Source organism: Pseudophryne corroboree, chromosome 2 (genome assembly GCF_028390025.1).
Source record: "Pseudophryne corroboree isolate aPseCor3 chromosome 2, aPseCor3.hap2, whole genome shotgun sequence".
NCBI classification, from domain to species: Eukaryota; Metazoa; Chordata; class Amphibia; order Anura; family Myobatrachidae; genus Pseudophryne; species Pseudophryne corroboree.
In genome coordinates, this window is record NC_086445.1 from 840,988,784 (window position 1) to 841,005,458 (window position 16,675).

The 16,675-nt window shown below is 46.6% G+C and overlaps 1 protein-coding gene across 1 annotated transcript in view; it reads left to right on the plus strand.

The window, feature by feature from the left end:
* Positions 1-16,675, plus strand: part of SMS (spermine synthase) — a 376,994-nt gene that overhangs the window by 355,474 nt on the left and 4,845 nt on the right. The window lies entirely within an intron of this gene.

Genomic DNA, 16,675 nt, shown 5'->3' on the forward strand with positions numbered 1-16,675 from the left:
GGCTTTACAACTTTGCCGAGCAGCTACTTGGTCGGGGTCAAACACATTTGCTAAAGTCTACAAGTTTGATACCCTGGCTGAGGAGGACCTAGAGTTCGCTCATTCGGTGCTGCAGAGTCATCCGCACTCTCCCGCCCGTTTGGGAGCTTTGGTATAATCCCCATGGTCCTTACGGAGTTCCCAGCATCCACTTAGGACGTTAGAGAAAATAAGATTTTACTCACCGGTAAATCTATTTCTCGTAGTCCGTAGTGGATGCTGGGCGCCCGTCCCAAGTGCGGATTGTCTGCAATACTTGTATATAGTTATTGTTTAACTAAAGGGTTATTGTTGAGCCATCTGTTGAGAGGCTCAGTTATATTTCATACTGTTAACTGGGTATACTATCACGAGTTATACGGTGTGATTGGTGTGGCTGGTATGAGTCTTACCCGGGATTCCAAATCCTTTCCTTATTGTGTCAGCTCTTCCGGGCACAGTATCCTAACTGAGGTCTGGAGGAGGGTCATAGAGGGAGGAGCCAGTGCACACCAGGTAGTCCTAAAGCTTTCTTTAGTTGTGCCCAGTCTCCTGCGGAGCCGCTATTCCCCATGGTCCTTACGGAGTACCCAGCATCCACTACGGACTACGAGAAATAGATTTACCGGTGAGTAAAATCTTATTTTTAGTCCTAAAATTTGTTCCGAGGTCGCTGGATGACTAAGCTAAGCGACCCAAGTGGCCGGCACAAACACCTGGCCCATCTAGGAGTGGCAATGCAGTGTCAGACAGGATGGCACTTAAAAAAAATTGGCCCCAAACAACACATGATGCAAAGAAAAGAGAAAAAGAGGTGCACTGTGGTCACTGGATGGCTAAGCTAAGCGACACAAACACCTCAATATCACAGGAATTATTTGTTCTAATCAATGGTATTATTGGTCCAAATTACTGGAAGAAAATGACAAAATCACAGGAATTATTCGTTCTAATCAATGGTATTATTGGTCCAAATCACTGGAAGAATATGACAAAATCACTGTAATTAAATGGCAGTCTTGTCGGGAATTATATCAAATGGCAGTACCACTGGACATATACGGAAGTGTCAGACAGGATGGCACTTAAAAAAATAGTCCCCTAACAGCACATGATGCAAAGAAAAGAGAAAAAGAGGTGCACTGTGGTCGCTGGATGGCTAAGCTAAGCGACGCAAACACCTCAATATCACAGGAATTATTTGTTCTATTCAATGGTATTATTGGTCCAAATCACTGGAAGAAAGTGACAAAATCACAGGAATTATTCGTTCTAATCAATGGTATTATTGGTCCAAATCACTGGAAGAAAATGACAAAATCACAGGAATTATTCGTTCTAATCAATGGTATTATTGGTCCATATCACTGGAAGAAAATTACAAAATCACAGGAATTATTCGTTCTAATCAATGGTATTATTGGTCCAAATCACTGGAAGAAAATGACAAAATCACTGGAATTGTTTGGCAAGATCACTGTAATAATTATAAATCACTGATATTAATTGGTAAAATCTCACTATCGCCTGCCTAGCGAAGTGGAATCTAGATGGGATTTTGTACCGAGGACACAATAACTTCATAAATTCTCTAAATCCCAATGCACTAATGGCGGAAAACAGGCGCACGTCTAACAGCGCACAGATTATACTGATCCCTGAGGATACTACGGAGAACTGACACTGAGCAGTGAGAACAGCACTAGGCTATTGTACTGTAGTATACTGGTCCCCACAATGCAGCAAAGATATTGAGCACTGATCCGGAGAATAGAACTGAGTCTGACACGGAGCTGCAAGATAACGCTATGGCCTACTATACTGTACTACTATATACTGGTGATCACCACAGTGCAGCACTGTACTACTATATACTGGTTCCCACAATGCAGCACAGATTTTGAGCACTGATCCGGAGAATAGAACTGAGTCTGACACGGAGCTGCAAGATAACGCTATGGCCTTCTGTACTGTACTACTATATACTGGTGGTCACCACAGTGCAGCACTTACTACTATATACTGGTCCCCACAATGCAGCACAGATATTGAGCACTGATCTGGAGAATAGAACGGAGTCTGACACGGAGCTGCAAGATACAGCAATGGACAACTGTACTGTACTACTATATACTGGTTGTCACAATGCTGCACTGTACTACTATATAATGCTGGTCCCCACAATGCAGCACAGATATTGAGCACTGATCCGGAGAATAGAACTGAGTCTGATACGGAGCTGCAAGATAACGCTATGGCCTACTGTACTGTACTACTGTATACTGGTGGTCACCACAATGCAGCACTGTACTTCTATATACTGGTCCCCACAATGTAGCACAGATATTGAGCACTGATCTGGAGAATAGAACGGAGTCTGACACAGAGCTGCAAGATACAGCAATGGACAACTACTGTACTGCTATATACTGGTGGTCACAATGCAGCACTGTACTACTATATAATGCTGGTCCCCACAATGCAGCACAGATATTGAGCACTGATCTGGAGAATAGAACGGAGTCTGACACGGAGCTGCAAGATACAGCAATGGATAACTACTGTACTACTATATACTGGTGGTCACCACAATGCAGCACTGTACTACTATATAGTATTACTGGTCCCCACAATGCAGCACACTGAACACAGATATTGAGCTTTTCAGGCATAGAACGTAGCCACGTCCTCTCTGCTCAATCAACAATCACAAGTGAAAATGGCGGTGACGCGCGGCTCTTTATATGGAATCCGAATCTCGCGAGAATCCGACAGCGGGATGATGAAGTTTTCCCCCGTTTGGGTTTTGCATGTTAGGCGGGAATAACCGAGGCCACGTAAAGTTCGGGGGGGTTCGGATCTCGACGAACCGAACCCGCTCATTTCTAATAAACATGTGCCCCGGCTGTGGCATTACCTCCCTGGCTAGTGGAGCCTGGTGCTGGTTTCAAAAATACGGAGCACCCCTAGGTTTCCCCCCCCCCTTCCTCGTATTTTTGGAACCAGGACCAGTTCGAGAGCCCTGTACTTGTTCTTTAAATACAGGGGGACCTCACACATTTCCCCCCTGTATTTTTAGAACCAGGACTGCTTCAAAGAGACCAGGGCTGGTTATGCGTATGGGTGGGTATCCCATGCTTTTCTTTTCTATTTTTAACCTTTTTTTACACATTTGAACACAGAAACATTGTACAGATCTCACTGATCACATAGATCTCACTGTAGACCTGCTGGTAAGGACAGTCTGGATTTATCTTGCAGATTTAGCAATAAAGATCTGCCTGATATGACTATATATGCCAGATAGGGTCTATAATTGTGTAGTGTATGCAGCACAAGGGCCCACTGGTCGATCTAAAACCTGTTAGATCGCCTCCTGATTGTTTGAACTTAATGATGGTGTGTACAGTGAATATCTGCAATTTTCTGGATCATTTTGGTCTGTCTGAATCATTTTAGTAGTTGACATTGTTGGGCAAGTCTTAGGGGTAAATTTACTAAGATGGGAGTTCTATTTAAGATGAGATGTTGCCCATAGCAACCAATCAGATTCTACTTCTCATTTATATAGCACCTTCTAGAAGATATCTGGAATTTGGTTGCTTTGGGCAACATCCCATCCTAAATAGAACTCCCATCTTAGTAAATTTACCCCTTATAGAGTGTATCCAGCGTAACTACAGATGGAGCCAGGCTAGTCGTGGCTCCATCTGTGCCTGGGCGCGCCTAACGCCGAGAGTGTCTCCACCCACCCGGGGGCGCGCATTGGTGACAGAGACGCACCCCATTCACTAGAATGGCAGAGCGTTTCCGTTGCGCGTCCGGACGGAGACGCTCAGAATGGGAGCGTCTTTGTGCACTCCCAGCCTGACTAGGCGGTCGGATCGCCTAGTCACGCCGGGAGTGCATGCCTTGCGATGGAGCCGCCTCAGATGAGCGCGGCTCTATCTGTAACTGTTGTCATAGCTATTTTTGTTTCAGCTCTATGCACATAATATGCTTTTAATGGACGAAGGATAGTCCAATAATATATTTCTATTGTGGTCAAATGTGTGACACTAGCTTTGATAATAGGATTTCTCTATCGTCCTAAGTGGATGCTGGGGTTCCTGAAAGGACCATGGGGAATAGCGGCTCCGCAGGAGACAGGGCACAAAAGTAAAGCTTTTACAGGTCAGGTGGTGTGTACTGGCTCCTCCCCCTATGACCCTCCTCCAGACTCCAGTTAGATTTTTGTGCCCGGCCGAGAAGGGTGCAATTCTAGGTGGCTCTCATAAAGAGCTGCTTAGAGAGTTTAGCTTAGGTTTTTTATTTTACAGTGATTCCTGCTGGCAACAGGATCACTGCAACGAGGGACAGAGGGGAGAAGAAGTGAACTCACCTGCGTGCAGGATGGATTGGCTTCTTGGCTACTGGACATGAAGCTCCAGAGGGACGATCACAGGTACAGCCTGGATGGTCACCGGAGCCACGCCGCCGGCCCCCTCACAGATGCTGAAGCAAGAAGAGGTCCAGAATCGGCGGCTGAAGACTCCTGCAGTCTTCTTAAGGTAGCGCACAGCACTGCAGCTGTGCGCCATTTTCCTCTCAGCACACTTCACACGGCAGTCACTGAGGGTGCAGGGCGCTGGGGGGGGGCGCCCTGGGAGGCAAATGAAAACCTTTAAAAAGGCTAAAAATACCTCACATATAGCCCCAGAGGCTATATGGAGATATTTACCCCTGCCTAAATGTACTAAATAGCGGGAGACGAGCCCGCCGAAAAAGGGGCGGGGCCTATCTCCTCAGCACACGGCGCCATTTTCTGTCACAGCTCCGCTGGTCAGGAAGGCTCCCAGGTCTCTCCCCTGCACTGCACTACAGAAACAGGGTATAACAGAGAGGGGGGGCAGAATAAATGGCAATATATTAATATAAAAGCAGCTATAAGGGAGCACTTAATCATAAGGCTATCCCTGTCATATATAGCGCTTTTTGGTGTGTGCTGGCAGACTCTCCCTCTGTCTCCCCAAAGGGCTAGTGGGTCCTGTCTTCGTATAGAGCATTCCCTGTGTGTCTGCTGTGTGTCGGTACGTGTGTGTCGACATGTATGAGGACGTTATTGGTGTGGAGGCGGAGCAATTGCCAAATATGAGGATGTCACCTCCTAGGGGGTCGACACCAGAATGGATGCCTTTATTTGTGGAATTACGGGATAGCGTCAACTCGCTTAAGCAGTCGTTTGCCGACATGAGGCGGCCGGACACTCAATTAGTGTCTGTCCAGGCGCCTCAAACACCGTCAGGGGCTGTAAAACGTCCCTTGCCTCAGTCGGTCGACACAGACCCAGACACAGGCACTGATTCCGGTGGTGAAGGTGACGAATCAACCGTATTTTCCAGTAGGGCCACACGTTATATGATTTTGGCAATAAAGGAGATGTTACATTTAGCTGATACTACAGGTACCACTAAACAGGGTATTATGTGGGGTGTGAAAAAACTACCAGTAGTTTTTACCGAATCAGAAGAATTAAATGACGTGTGTGATGAAGCTTGGGGTGCCCCGATAAAAAACTGCTAATTTCAAAGAAGTTATTGGCTTTATACCCTTTCCCGCCAGAGGTTAGGGAGCGCTGGGAAACACCTCCTAGGGTGGACAAAGCGCTAACACGCTTATCAAAACAAGTGGCGTTACCCTCTCCTGAGACGGACGCACTTAAAGATCCATCAGATAGGAGGATGGAAAATATCCAAAAAGGTATATACACACATGCAGGTGTTATACTACGACCAGCTATTGCGACTGCCTGGATGTGCAGTGCTGGGGTAGTTTGGTCAGAGTCCCTGATCGAAAATATTGATACCCTGGACAGGGACAATATTTTACTGTCGTTAGAACAAATAAAGGATGCATTTCTTTATATGCGTGATGCACAGAGAGATATCTGCACACTGGCATCACGGGTAAGTGCTATGTCCATTTCGGCCAGAAGAGCTTTATGGACACGACAGTGGACAGGCGATGCGTAGAGGAGTTATTTGAGGTCGGTCTATCGGATTTGGTGGCCACGGCTACGGCCGGGAAATCCACCTTTCTACCTCAAGTCACTCCCCAACAGAAAAAGGCACCGACCTTTCAACCGCAGCCCTTTCGTTCCTTTAAAAATAAGAGAGCAAAGGGCTATTCATATCTGCCACGAGGCAGAGGACGAGGGAAGAGACAGCAACAGGCAGCTCCTTCCCAGGAACAGAAGCCCTCCCCGGTTTCTACAAAAGCCTCAGCATGACGCTGGGGCTTCGCAAGCGGACTCGGGGGCGGTAGGCGGTCGTCTCAAAAATTACAGCGCGCAGTGGGCTCACTCGCAGGTAAATCCCTGGATCCTGCAGATAATATCTCAGGGGTACAGGTTGAAATTAGAGACAGAGCCACCTCGCCGTTTCCTGAAGTCTGCTTTACCAACGTCCCCCTCAGAAAGGGAGACGGTTTTGGAAGCCATTCACAAGCTGTATTCTCAGCAGGTGATAGTCAAGGTACCTCTTCTACAACAAGGGAAGGGGTATTATTCCACTCTATTTGTGGTACCGAAGCCGGATGGCTCGGTAAGGCCTATTCTAAATCTGAAGTCCTTGAACCTATACATAAAGAAGTTCAAGTTCAAGATGGAGTCACTCAGAGCAGTGATAGCGAACCTGGAAGAAGGGGACTTTATGGTATCCTTGGACATCAAGGATGCGTATCTCCACGTTCCAATTACCCCTCACACCAGGGGTACCTCAGGTTCGTTGTACAAAACTGTCACTATCAGTTTCAGACGCTGCCGTTTGGTTTGTCCACGGCACCTCGGGTCTTTACAAAGGTAATGGCCGAGATAATATTTCTTCTTCGAAGAAAAGGCGTATTAATTATCCCATACTTGGACGATCTCCTAATAAGGGCAAGGTCCAGAGAACAGCTAGAGATGGGTTTAGCACTATCTCAAGAGGTGCTAAAGCAGCACGGATGGATTCTGAATATTCCAAAATCCCAATTAATGCCGACAACTCGTCTGCTGTTCCTGGGGATGATTCTGGAACAGTTCAGAAAAAGGTTTTTCTTCCCGAAGAAAAAGCCAAGGAGTTATCTGACCTGGTCAGGAACCTCCTAAAACCAGGAAAGGTGTCTGTACATCAATGCACAAGAGTCCTGGGAAAAAATGGTAGCTTCTTACGAAGCAATCCCTTTCGGCAGATTCCATGCAAAGGGATCTGTTGGACAAATGGTCAGGGTCGCATCTTCAGATGCACCTGCGGATAACCCTGTCGCCGAGGACAAGGGTATCCCTTCTGTGGTGGTTGCAGGAGGCTCATCTATTGGAGGGCCGCAGATTCGGCATACAGGATTGGATCCTGGTGACCACGGATGCCAGCCTGAGAGGCTGGGGAGCAGTCACACAGGGAAGAAATTTCCAGGGAGTGTGGTCGAGCCTGAAAAAGTCTCTTCACATAAGCATTCTGGAACTAAGAGCAATCTACAATGCTCTAAGCCAGGCGGAACCTCTGCTTCAAGGAAGACCGGTGTTGATCCAGTCGGACAACATCACGGCAGTCGCCCATGTAAACAGACAGGGCGGCACAAGAAGCAGGAGGGCAATGGCAGAAGCTGCCAGGATCCTTCGCTGGGCGGAGAATCACGTGATAGCACTGTCAGCAGTATTCATCCCGGGCGTGGACAACTGGGAAGCAGACTTCCTCAGCAGACACGACCTTCACCCGGGAGAGTGGGGACTTCATCCAGAAGTTTTCCACATGCTATTAAACCGTTGGGTAAAACCAATGGTGGACATGATGGCGTCTCGCCTCAACAAAACACTGGACAGGTATTGCGCCAGGTCAAGAGATCCGCAGGCAATAGCTGTGGACGCGCTGGTAACACCTTGGGTGTACCAGTCGGTATATGTGTTTCCTCCTCTGCCTCTCATACCAAAGGTATTGAGGATTATACGGCAAAGAGGAGTAAGACTAGTGGCTCCGGATTGGCCAAGAAGGACTTGGTACCCGGAACTTCAAGAGATGGTCACGGACGATCCGTGGCCTCTACTTCTGAGAAGGGACCTGCTTCAGCAGGGTCCTTGTCTTTTTCAAGACTTACCGCGGCTGCGTTTGACGGCATGGCGTTGAATGCCAGATCCTAAAAGGAAAAGGCATTCCAGAAGAAGTCATTCCTACCTTGATAAAGGCAAGGAAGGAAGTCACCGCGAAGCATTATCGCCGTATTTGGCGAAAATATGTTGCGTGGTGCGAGCAGCGGAGTGCTCCGATGGAGGAATTTCAACTGGGTCGTTTTCCTACATTTCCTGCAATCAGGATTGTCTATGGGTCTCAAATTGGGATCTATTAAGGTTCAAATTTCGGCCCTATCAATATTCTTCCAAAAAGAATTGGCCTCAGTCCCTGAGGTCCAGATTTTTATCAAAGGAGTACTGCATATACAGCCTCCTGTGGTGCCTAAGGTGGCACCGTGGGATCTAAATGTAGTTTTAGATTTCCTCAAATCCAATTGGTTTGAACCACTAAAGAATGTGGATTTGAAATATCTCACATGGAAAGTGACTATGTTACTGGCCCTGGCTTCGGCCGGGAGAGTATCTGAACTGGCGGCTTTGTCTTATAAAAGCCCTTATTTAATTTTCCATTCGACATAGGGCAGAGCTGCGGACGCGTCCGCATTTTCTCCCTAAGGTGGTATCAGCGTTTCACCTGAACCAGCCTATTGTAGTGCCTGCGGCTACAGACGACTTGAAGGACTCCAAGTTGTTGGACGTTGTCAGAGCCTTAAAAATATACATTTAAAGGACGGCTGGAGTCAGAAAATCTGACTCGCTGTTTATACTGTATGCACCCAACAAGTTGGGTGCACCTGCTTCTAAGCAGTCGATTGCTCGTTGGTTTTGTAACAAAATTCAACTTGTACATTCTGTGGCAGGCCTGCCACAGCCTAAATCTGTTAAGGCCCATTCCGCAAGGAAGGTGGGCTCATCTTGGGCGGCTGCCCGAGGGGTCTCGGCATTACAACTCTGCCGAGCAGCTACGTGGTCAGGGGAGAACACGTTTGTAAATTTTTACAAATTTGATACCCTGGCAAAGGAGGACCTGGAGTTCTCTCATTCGGTGCTGCAGAGTCATCCGCACTCTCCCGCCCGTTTGGGAGCTTTGGTATAATCCCCATGGTCCTTTCAGGAACCCCAGCATCCACTTAGGACGATAGAGAAAATAAGAATTTACTTACCGATAATTCTATTTCTCGGAGTCCGTAGTGGATGCTGGGCGCCCATCCCAAGTGCGGATTATCTGCAATACTTGTACATAGTTATTGTTAACTAATTCGGGTTATTGTTTAGGAAGCCATCTTTCAGAGGCTCCTCTGTTATCATACTGTTAACTGGGTTTAGATCACAAGTTGTACGGTGTGATTGGTGTGGCTGGTATGAGTCTTACCCGGGATTCAAAATCCTCCCTTATTGTGTACGCTCGTCCGGGCACAGTACCTAACTGGAGTCTGGAGGAGGGTCATAGGGGGAGGAGCCAGTACACACCACCTGACCTGTAAAAGCTTTACTTTTGTGCCCTGTCTCCTGCGGAGCCGCTATTCCCCATGGTCCTTTCAGGAACCCCAGCATCCACTACGGACTCCGAGAAATAGAATTATCGGTAAGTAAATTCTTATTTTTAATTACCTACTGGAAAAATCCTTTTCTCGTAGTCCGTAGAGGATACTGGGGTTACATTTAGTACCATGGGGTATAGACAGGTCCACTAGGAGCCATGGGCACTTTAAGAGTTTAATAGTGTGGGCTGGCTCCTCCCTCTATGCCCCTGCTACCAGACTCAGTCTAGAAACTGTGCCCGAGGAGACGGACATACTTCGAGAGAAGGATATACACAGACAGTGGTGAAATTCGAACTAGCACACACATAACCAAAGGAAAACCATACTAACCAAACAAGAAACATTAACAGCAACAGCTGAACCAATACTTAACCAAGTAACTATGCAGGAAACACAAAGTACCAGTATCCTCTACGGACTATGAGAAAAGGATTTACCTGTAGGTAGTTAAAATCCTATTTTCTCTTACGTCCTAGAGGATATTGGGGTTCCGTTTAGTATTTGGGGACGTACCAAAGCTCCCAATACGGGAGGGAGAGTGCTGAGGTTCCTTCAGAACTGATTTACCAAACTTTAGGTCCCCAGTGGCCAAAGTATCGAACTTGTAGAACTTACCAAACGTGTTCGAACCAGACCAATAGGCGCTCGGCAAAGCTGTAAAGCCGAGACACCCCAGGCAGCCGCCCAGGAAGAACCCACTGAACTAGTAGAGTGTGCCTGTACAGATCTTGTATTCGGTAATCCTGCCGTGGAATAAGCGTGCTGGATAGTTAGCCTGATACAGCAAGCAATTGTCTACTTTGAAGCAGGACACCCAATCTTGTTGGAATCAAAAAGCACAAACAGCGCGTCCGATTTCCTGTGGCGAGCTGTCCGCTTCACATATACCTTCAAGGCCCTCACAATATCCAAGGACTTCGAAGTAGCCGAGGTGTCAGTAGCCACTGGCACCACAATAGGTTGGTTGATATGAAAAGCCGACAACCTTAGGAAGAAATTGCTGACGCATTCTGATCCTCATGGAACATTAGATATGGGCTCTTGTGAGACCACGCCCCCAACTCTGACACACGTCTTGCTGATGCCTAGGCCAACAGTGTGATAGCCTTCCACGTTATAAACTTTACATCTACCTCCTGTAAGGGCTCAAACCAATCCGATTGCAGGAACTGCAACACCACGTTAAGGTCCCAAGTAGCTGTAGGAGGCACAAAGGGCGGTTGAATGTGCAGAACCCCCTTCAAGAAAGTCTGAACCTCAGGGAGGGCAGCCAATTGTTTCTGGAAGAAAATGGACAATTCCGAAATCTGGACCTTTATGGATCCCAGGCGTATGCCCACATCCACACCTGCTTGCAGAAAGAGGAGGAAACTTCTTGGCCTCACACCAAGATACATATTTTTTCCAAATACGATGGTAATGCTTAGACGTTACTCCCTTCCTAGTTTGCATCAGAGTAGGAATCATCCCGTTCAGAATCCCCTTCCGAGCTAAAATCTGACGCTCAACTTCCATGCCGTCAAACGTAGCCATGGTAAGTCTTGATAGACAAACGGCCCCTGCTGTAGAAGGTCCTCGCGAAGAGGAAAAGGCCTCGGATCCTCTATCAGTAATTCCAGAAGATCCGCGTACCAAGCCCTTCTTGGCCAGTCTGGAGCAATGAGGATCGCCTGAACCCTTGTTCTTTTGATTGTTTTGAGAATCCCTGGGATGAGTGGAAGTGGAGGAAACACGTACACTGACAGAAGATGTGCCACTTTTAGAAGGGCATTGTATATGGTCCTTAGTTCCAGAATATTTATTAGAAGGATGGCTTCCTGACTTGACCGCTTTCCTTGGAATCCCTGGGGTGACTGCTCCCCAAACTCTGAGGCTTGCATCTGTGGTTAGAAGAATCCAATTTTGAAACCCGAACCTGTGGCCTTCGATCAGGTGAGAAGTCTGCAGCCACCAGAGAAGCGAAATTCCGGCTTTCGGCGACAGGCGTATCCGCTGGTGCATGTGAAGATGTGATCCGGACAACTTGTCCAGGAGATCCAGCTGGAAGAATCTTGCATGGAATCTTCCATACTGCAGTGCCTTGTGGGAGGCTACCATCTTCCCCAGAAGTCGAAAGCACTAATGAACCGATACCCGGGCTGGCTTCAGGACATCCCGGACCATTGACTGGATCAACGCTTTTTCCAGTTGGAGAAACACCCTCTGTTTCTCCGTGTCGAGTATCATCTCCAAGAAGGAAAGTCTCCTTGTCATTTCCAAATGTGATTTTGGAAGATTCAGAATCCATCCATGATCCTGTAGTAGTTAAGTTGAGAGAGCAATACTCTGCAACAACCTCTCCCTGGAAGATGCCTTTATCAGTAGATCGTCCAGGTATGGAATTATATTCACTCCCTGGTTGCGGAGGAGGAGCATAATCTCTTCCATGACCTTGGTGAACACCCTCAGTGCAGTGGAAAGGCCAAATGGTAGTGCCTGGAACTGATAGTGACAGTCCTGTAGTGCAAACATTAGATAGGCCTGGTGAGGCGGCCAGAACGGAATGTGAAGGTACGTATCTTTGATATGCAGAGATACCAGGAATTCCCCCTCTTCCAGACCTGAGTCTCTCAGAGACTCCATCTTGAACTTGAATACCCGCAAGTAGGGGTTCAAGGATTTTAGGTTCAATATCGGTCTTACCGAACTGTCCGGTTTCGGTACCACGAACAGGTTGGAGTAATAACTCTTGTTCTGTAGTTGAGGTGGAACTGGAACAATAACCTGTGTCAGAACCAATTTTTTAATAGCCTCCTGCAGGATTGTACTATCTTCCTGAGAAGCTGGTAAGCCTGATTTGAAAAATCTGTGAGGTGGGAGTTCTCGAAATTCCAGTCTATACCCCTGGGCAATAATATCTTTGACCCAGGGGTCTAGGCATGATATCGCCCAGATGTGACTTAAATCTTTTAATCTTGCTCCCATCTGCCTGACTCTCAGGCAGTGTGGTCCACCGTCATGCCGAAGGTTTTGAGGAAGCAGAACCTGAGCTATGTTCCCAGGAACCTGTCGCTGCAGGTTTTCTGGATTTCCCTCGACCTCCTCTAAAGGAAGTGGAGGGACCTTTGGATTTGTTTTTACATTTTTCAAACCGAAAGAACTGCGGTGTAGGTGCAGGATATGATTTCCTAGCCGGTGTAGCTGCGGAAGGAGGATATGTCAACTTACCCGCAATTGCCTTGGATATCCACGTATCCAGTGCGTCCCCAAACAGGGCCTCACCTGTGAAGGGCAGGCTCTCCACGCTTCTCCTGGAGTCTGCATCCGCAGTCCATTGGCGTAGCCACAGTCCTCTGCGTGACGAAACTGCCATAGCTGTAACCCGTGCATTAAGCAGGCCAATTTCCTTCATGGCCTCCACCATGAAGCTTGCAGAATCCTGTATGTGACGCAAAAGCAAGTCAATTTCACTCCTAATAATGGAATCTAAATCATCAATTAAGGTGCCTGACCACTTTACAAGGGCCCTAGAGATCCACGCACAAGCAATAGTAGGCCTCTGGGCCACGCCTGCAGCTGTGTACAGTGAAATGAGCGTAGTCTCAATTTTGCGGTCAGACGTATCCTTTAAGGAGGCTGTGCCAGGAACAAGTAGAACAACCTTTTTAGATAATCTAGACACAGAGGCATCCACAATAGGTGGGTTTTCTCACTTCTTCCTATCTTCCTGAGGGAAAGGGAAGGAAACGAGTAATCTTTTAGGGATCTGGAATTTTTTCTCTGGATTTTCCCAGGTTCCTTCAAGTAAGGAGTTTAACTCCTTTGATGCAGGAAAAGTAACCAAGGAATTCATTTTTACATTAAAATAAGACTCCTCGTCTTCAACAGGTACATTCTCTGTGATTTGCAATACATCCCTAATGGCCTCAATCATAGCTTACGCCCCTTGGGCGAGAGCTGTGTCCCCCCTCCCCCCCCCCAGATCCACCTCACCATCCCCTGTATCTGAAGCATTGTCATCAGTGTCAGCCTGCAATTTCTGGGCCAGTGTACGCTTCTGTACATACGTGGGTGGGGTGAGAGGCGCAGTTGTGAGAGCTGAATCTTTATTCATCAGATCCTCCACAGATTTTCTTTAAAACTGCGTCTCCTTCTCAGTATGGAATAATTTGGTATTTTCAAATCATCCCCCTTATGGAGTCCACCCAATGGGGTTCGGACCCAGAAGCCTGAGAATGTGTACTGTTCTGAGTACATTGTATAGACTCTCCAGGTAAAGAGAAACACTCCGCTGTACAAGACACACAGTCCTTTGACATGGTCATTTGAGATATATGCACATACACACACACACACACACACACACAGGAAAATGTCCCACAGAGTCCTTCAGAGAGCCACAGAGTATGAGGAAACCAGCCACACAGCGCCTTATATAGCTAATATAGTAATAAAAGCCAGGCGCAGACTAACTACCCTTAATAGGGTATTCAGTACCATTTACTTGCTCCCCCCCCCCCCATGTAAACCCCAGGTACCGCAGAGGTATGCTGGATTTGTCTGGAGGGGCATCGCTTCCCTGTCAGCGTCCTGTAGTAGAGATCTGCAGGGAGAAAATGGCGCTGGTGAGCCGCTGGGTCCGCTCTGAGTGAAGCCCCATCCCCCGTAATGGCGCGCAGCTTCCCGCACTTTCATTATACTGGCCTGAGGTGATTTATGTCTGACAGTGGGTTAGAACCCCTGTCAGACTTTGTATTCCAGTGCAGGGTTCAGCGGTGGCTCAGCGCGCCCCTCAGCAGCGTCCACATACACATATATATGCTGTCTGAGCCTCCTGGAGCACAGCCTGCATCTAGAGCTGCTCTCCTACCCTTGTGCTGCCATACCCGCCGGCGACCCGCTAACCGGGACGCTGGCACTGTACTCACCACTCTTCATATCTTCTAGCTCTGCTAGGGGTGGCGGCATGCTGCAGGAGGGTACGCTCGCCATGGTGGGGCTTGCAAATGACTCCCTCAGGAGCTCAGTGTCCTGTCAGCGGAGCAACGGGACCATTAACTCTTTAGGAAGTTGGGTCGTTCTCCCCCCTAAGTCCCACGAAGCAGGCAGACTGTTGCCAAACAGCCTCCTGTAAAATAACAAATTAAAAAAAAAAAACCTAAGAAAACTCCTCAAGAGCAACCTTAGCTGTGACCGGCTCCTCCGGGCACATTTTTTTAAACTGAGTCTGGTAGAAGGGAGGAGCCAGCCCACACTATTAAACTCTTAAAGTGCCCATGGCTCCTAGTGGACCTGTCTATACCCCATGGTATTAAATGGAACCCCAGTATCCTCTAGGATGTAAGAGAAAACTTGTACTGTAAATGGCAAGTGGAGAATCTTACCAGGTTTAATGGTTCTCACTAAATGTCGCGGCCTCTTTTTAAACATATACAATTATGCACAATTTTGCAAGGATACTTAATTAGAGTCTTTAGCAATTGTTGTCCTTGACTTCTGTTGACATCTCCAAAAAATAGACTCCACAATTATGCAAACAGTGACTATTTTGGTTGATTCCTTCTCCTGTGTTAGTCTGGAAGGATAGTGCCAAATTGTTGGACTTAGAGAGCTAGATGAACTGGTTACTGGACATACAGTATTAGAACTTTAGACATACTTCCCAATACAAAGTACTATATTGTAACACTTTATGCAAGTCCTACATGCCAAATCCATGGATGACCACACTCACAAATCAAGAGCTCTGTCATATGTTTGCAACAGAAATCGAGCAGTTTGGTATGCTTGGGGTGAACTAGTAACAACATTTTACATCTTTCTGTCTTACAGCAATGGTGTAATATTTTAGCATTGTTATGCTTTTCAAAATCTGCATGGGCTACATGCAAAATATATAGTTGTCCTCTTCTATTTGACTTCTACAATGTCTGTCTCTAGCAGGCTTAATATGCTCCAGCGCACATGTATAAAGTTGTGCCCAAAGCCATAGACACCAACCATTTGGTTGACTTAGCTACTATTAAACTTTTCAAATACCTATTCAGAATTAAGAATTATTGGTGATAAGTCTACTCCAGCAGAATTCTATTGCTTGTTTGTTTTCATTTTACTTTGCTTTCCCCTCCCGGATCTGCAAGGTTTAATGTTTATATTTGAAGGACTTGCTCACCTAGTATTAAGAAATTGTAACATTAGACTAATCCTGTTCAGCATGAAAACAAATGACCCTGACTAGACAGTAAGTAGTGCAGAGTGACAGGGAAATAGATAATATTGAATGTCAAGGACGTAGCCTGTTCATCATGTCTATTTTCTTGTGATTGTGATAGACACAAGCCTTTCTTATCTCTTATAAGAGCCTTGTTCCTTCATACATGTTTGTGCTGTTCTCTTTGTAATATTTATTTACAGTCCACATCAAGGCCATGTGTTCCAGTTGTACAAATATTTACTATGGAAAATGAGAAACACCATTTTTTTTATTACGAACATTATTCTCAAACAAGATGGGATGCATAAACATCACATTTAGCTTTGCGATGCATCCCGCCACTCTGCAAGAATAACTGCATTTATTAATGTCGTAAAGGACAGCTCTTGTTGGGAGAGATGTACTTTGTGATGATAGGACTTTGTAGGTGTATAATCGCAGGTGCGACTATACGCAGCTCGGCGCAGCTAATTTTACCCTTCACACCGGTGCTTGTCAGTTCAGGGCAAAGCTGTGTCACCCACCCCAAAAATATCACCATACGCTCTCCTATTAATACTGTCTTTCCAAAAAGTTCCAAATATTATTAAAATTATATAAATCATTTATCATAAAAATGTATAGTGTTGTTTTTGTGAGGTTCTGTTCCACTCCCATCGCCCATGTAAAAAAAAAAGTATATGCCACATTAGAGATGGTGGTGTTCAGCCCATAATAGAGATGAAAGCTATAAGGCGATTGGGGGTGCAGCTATCCCTGGTGCCTTGTATATTAATACAAAGTCCTGATGACACAAAGGGCGAATGTTTGGACATGCCCAAAATATATGAACCTGAC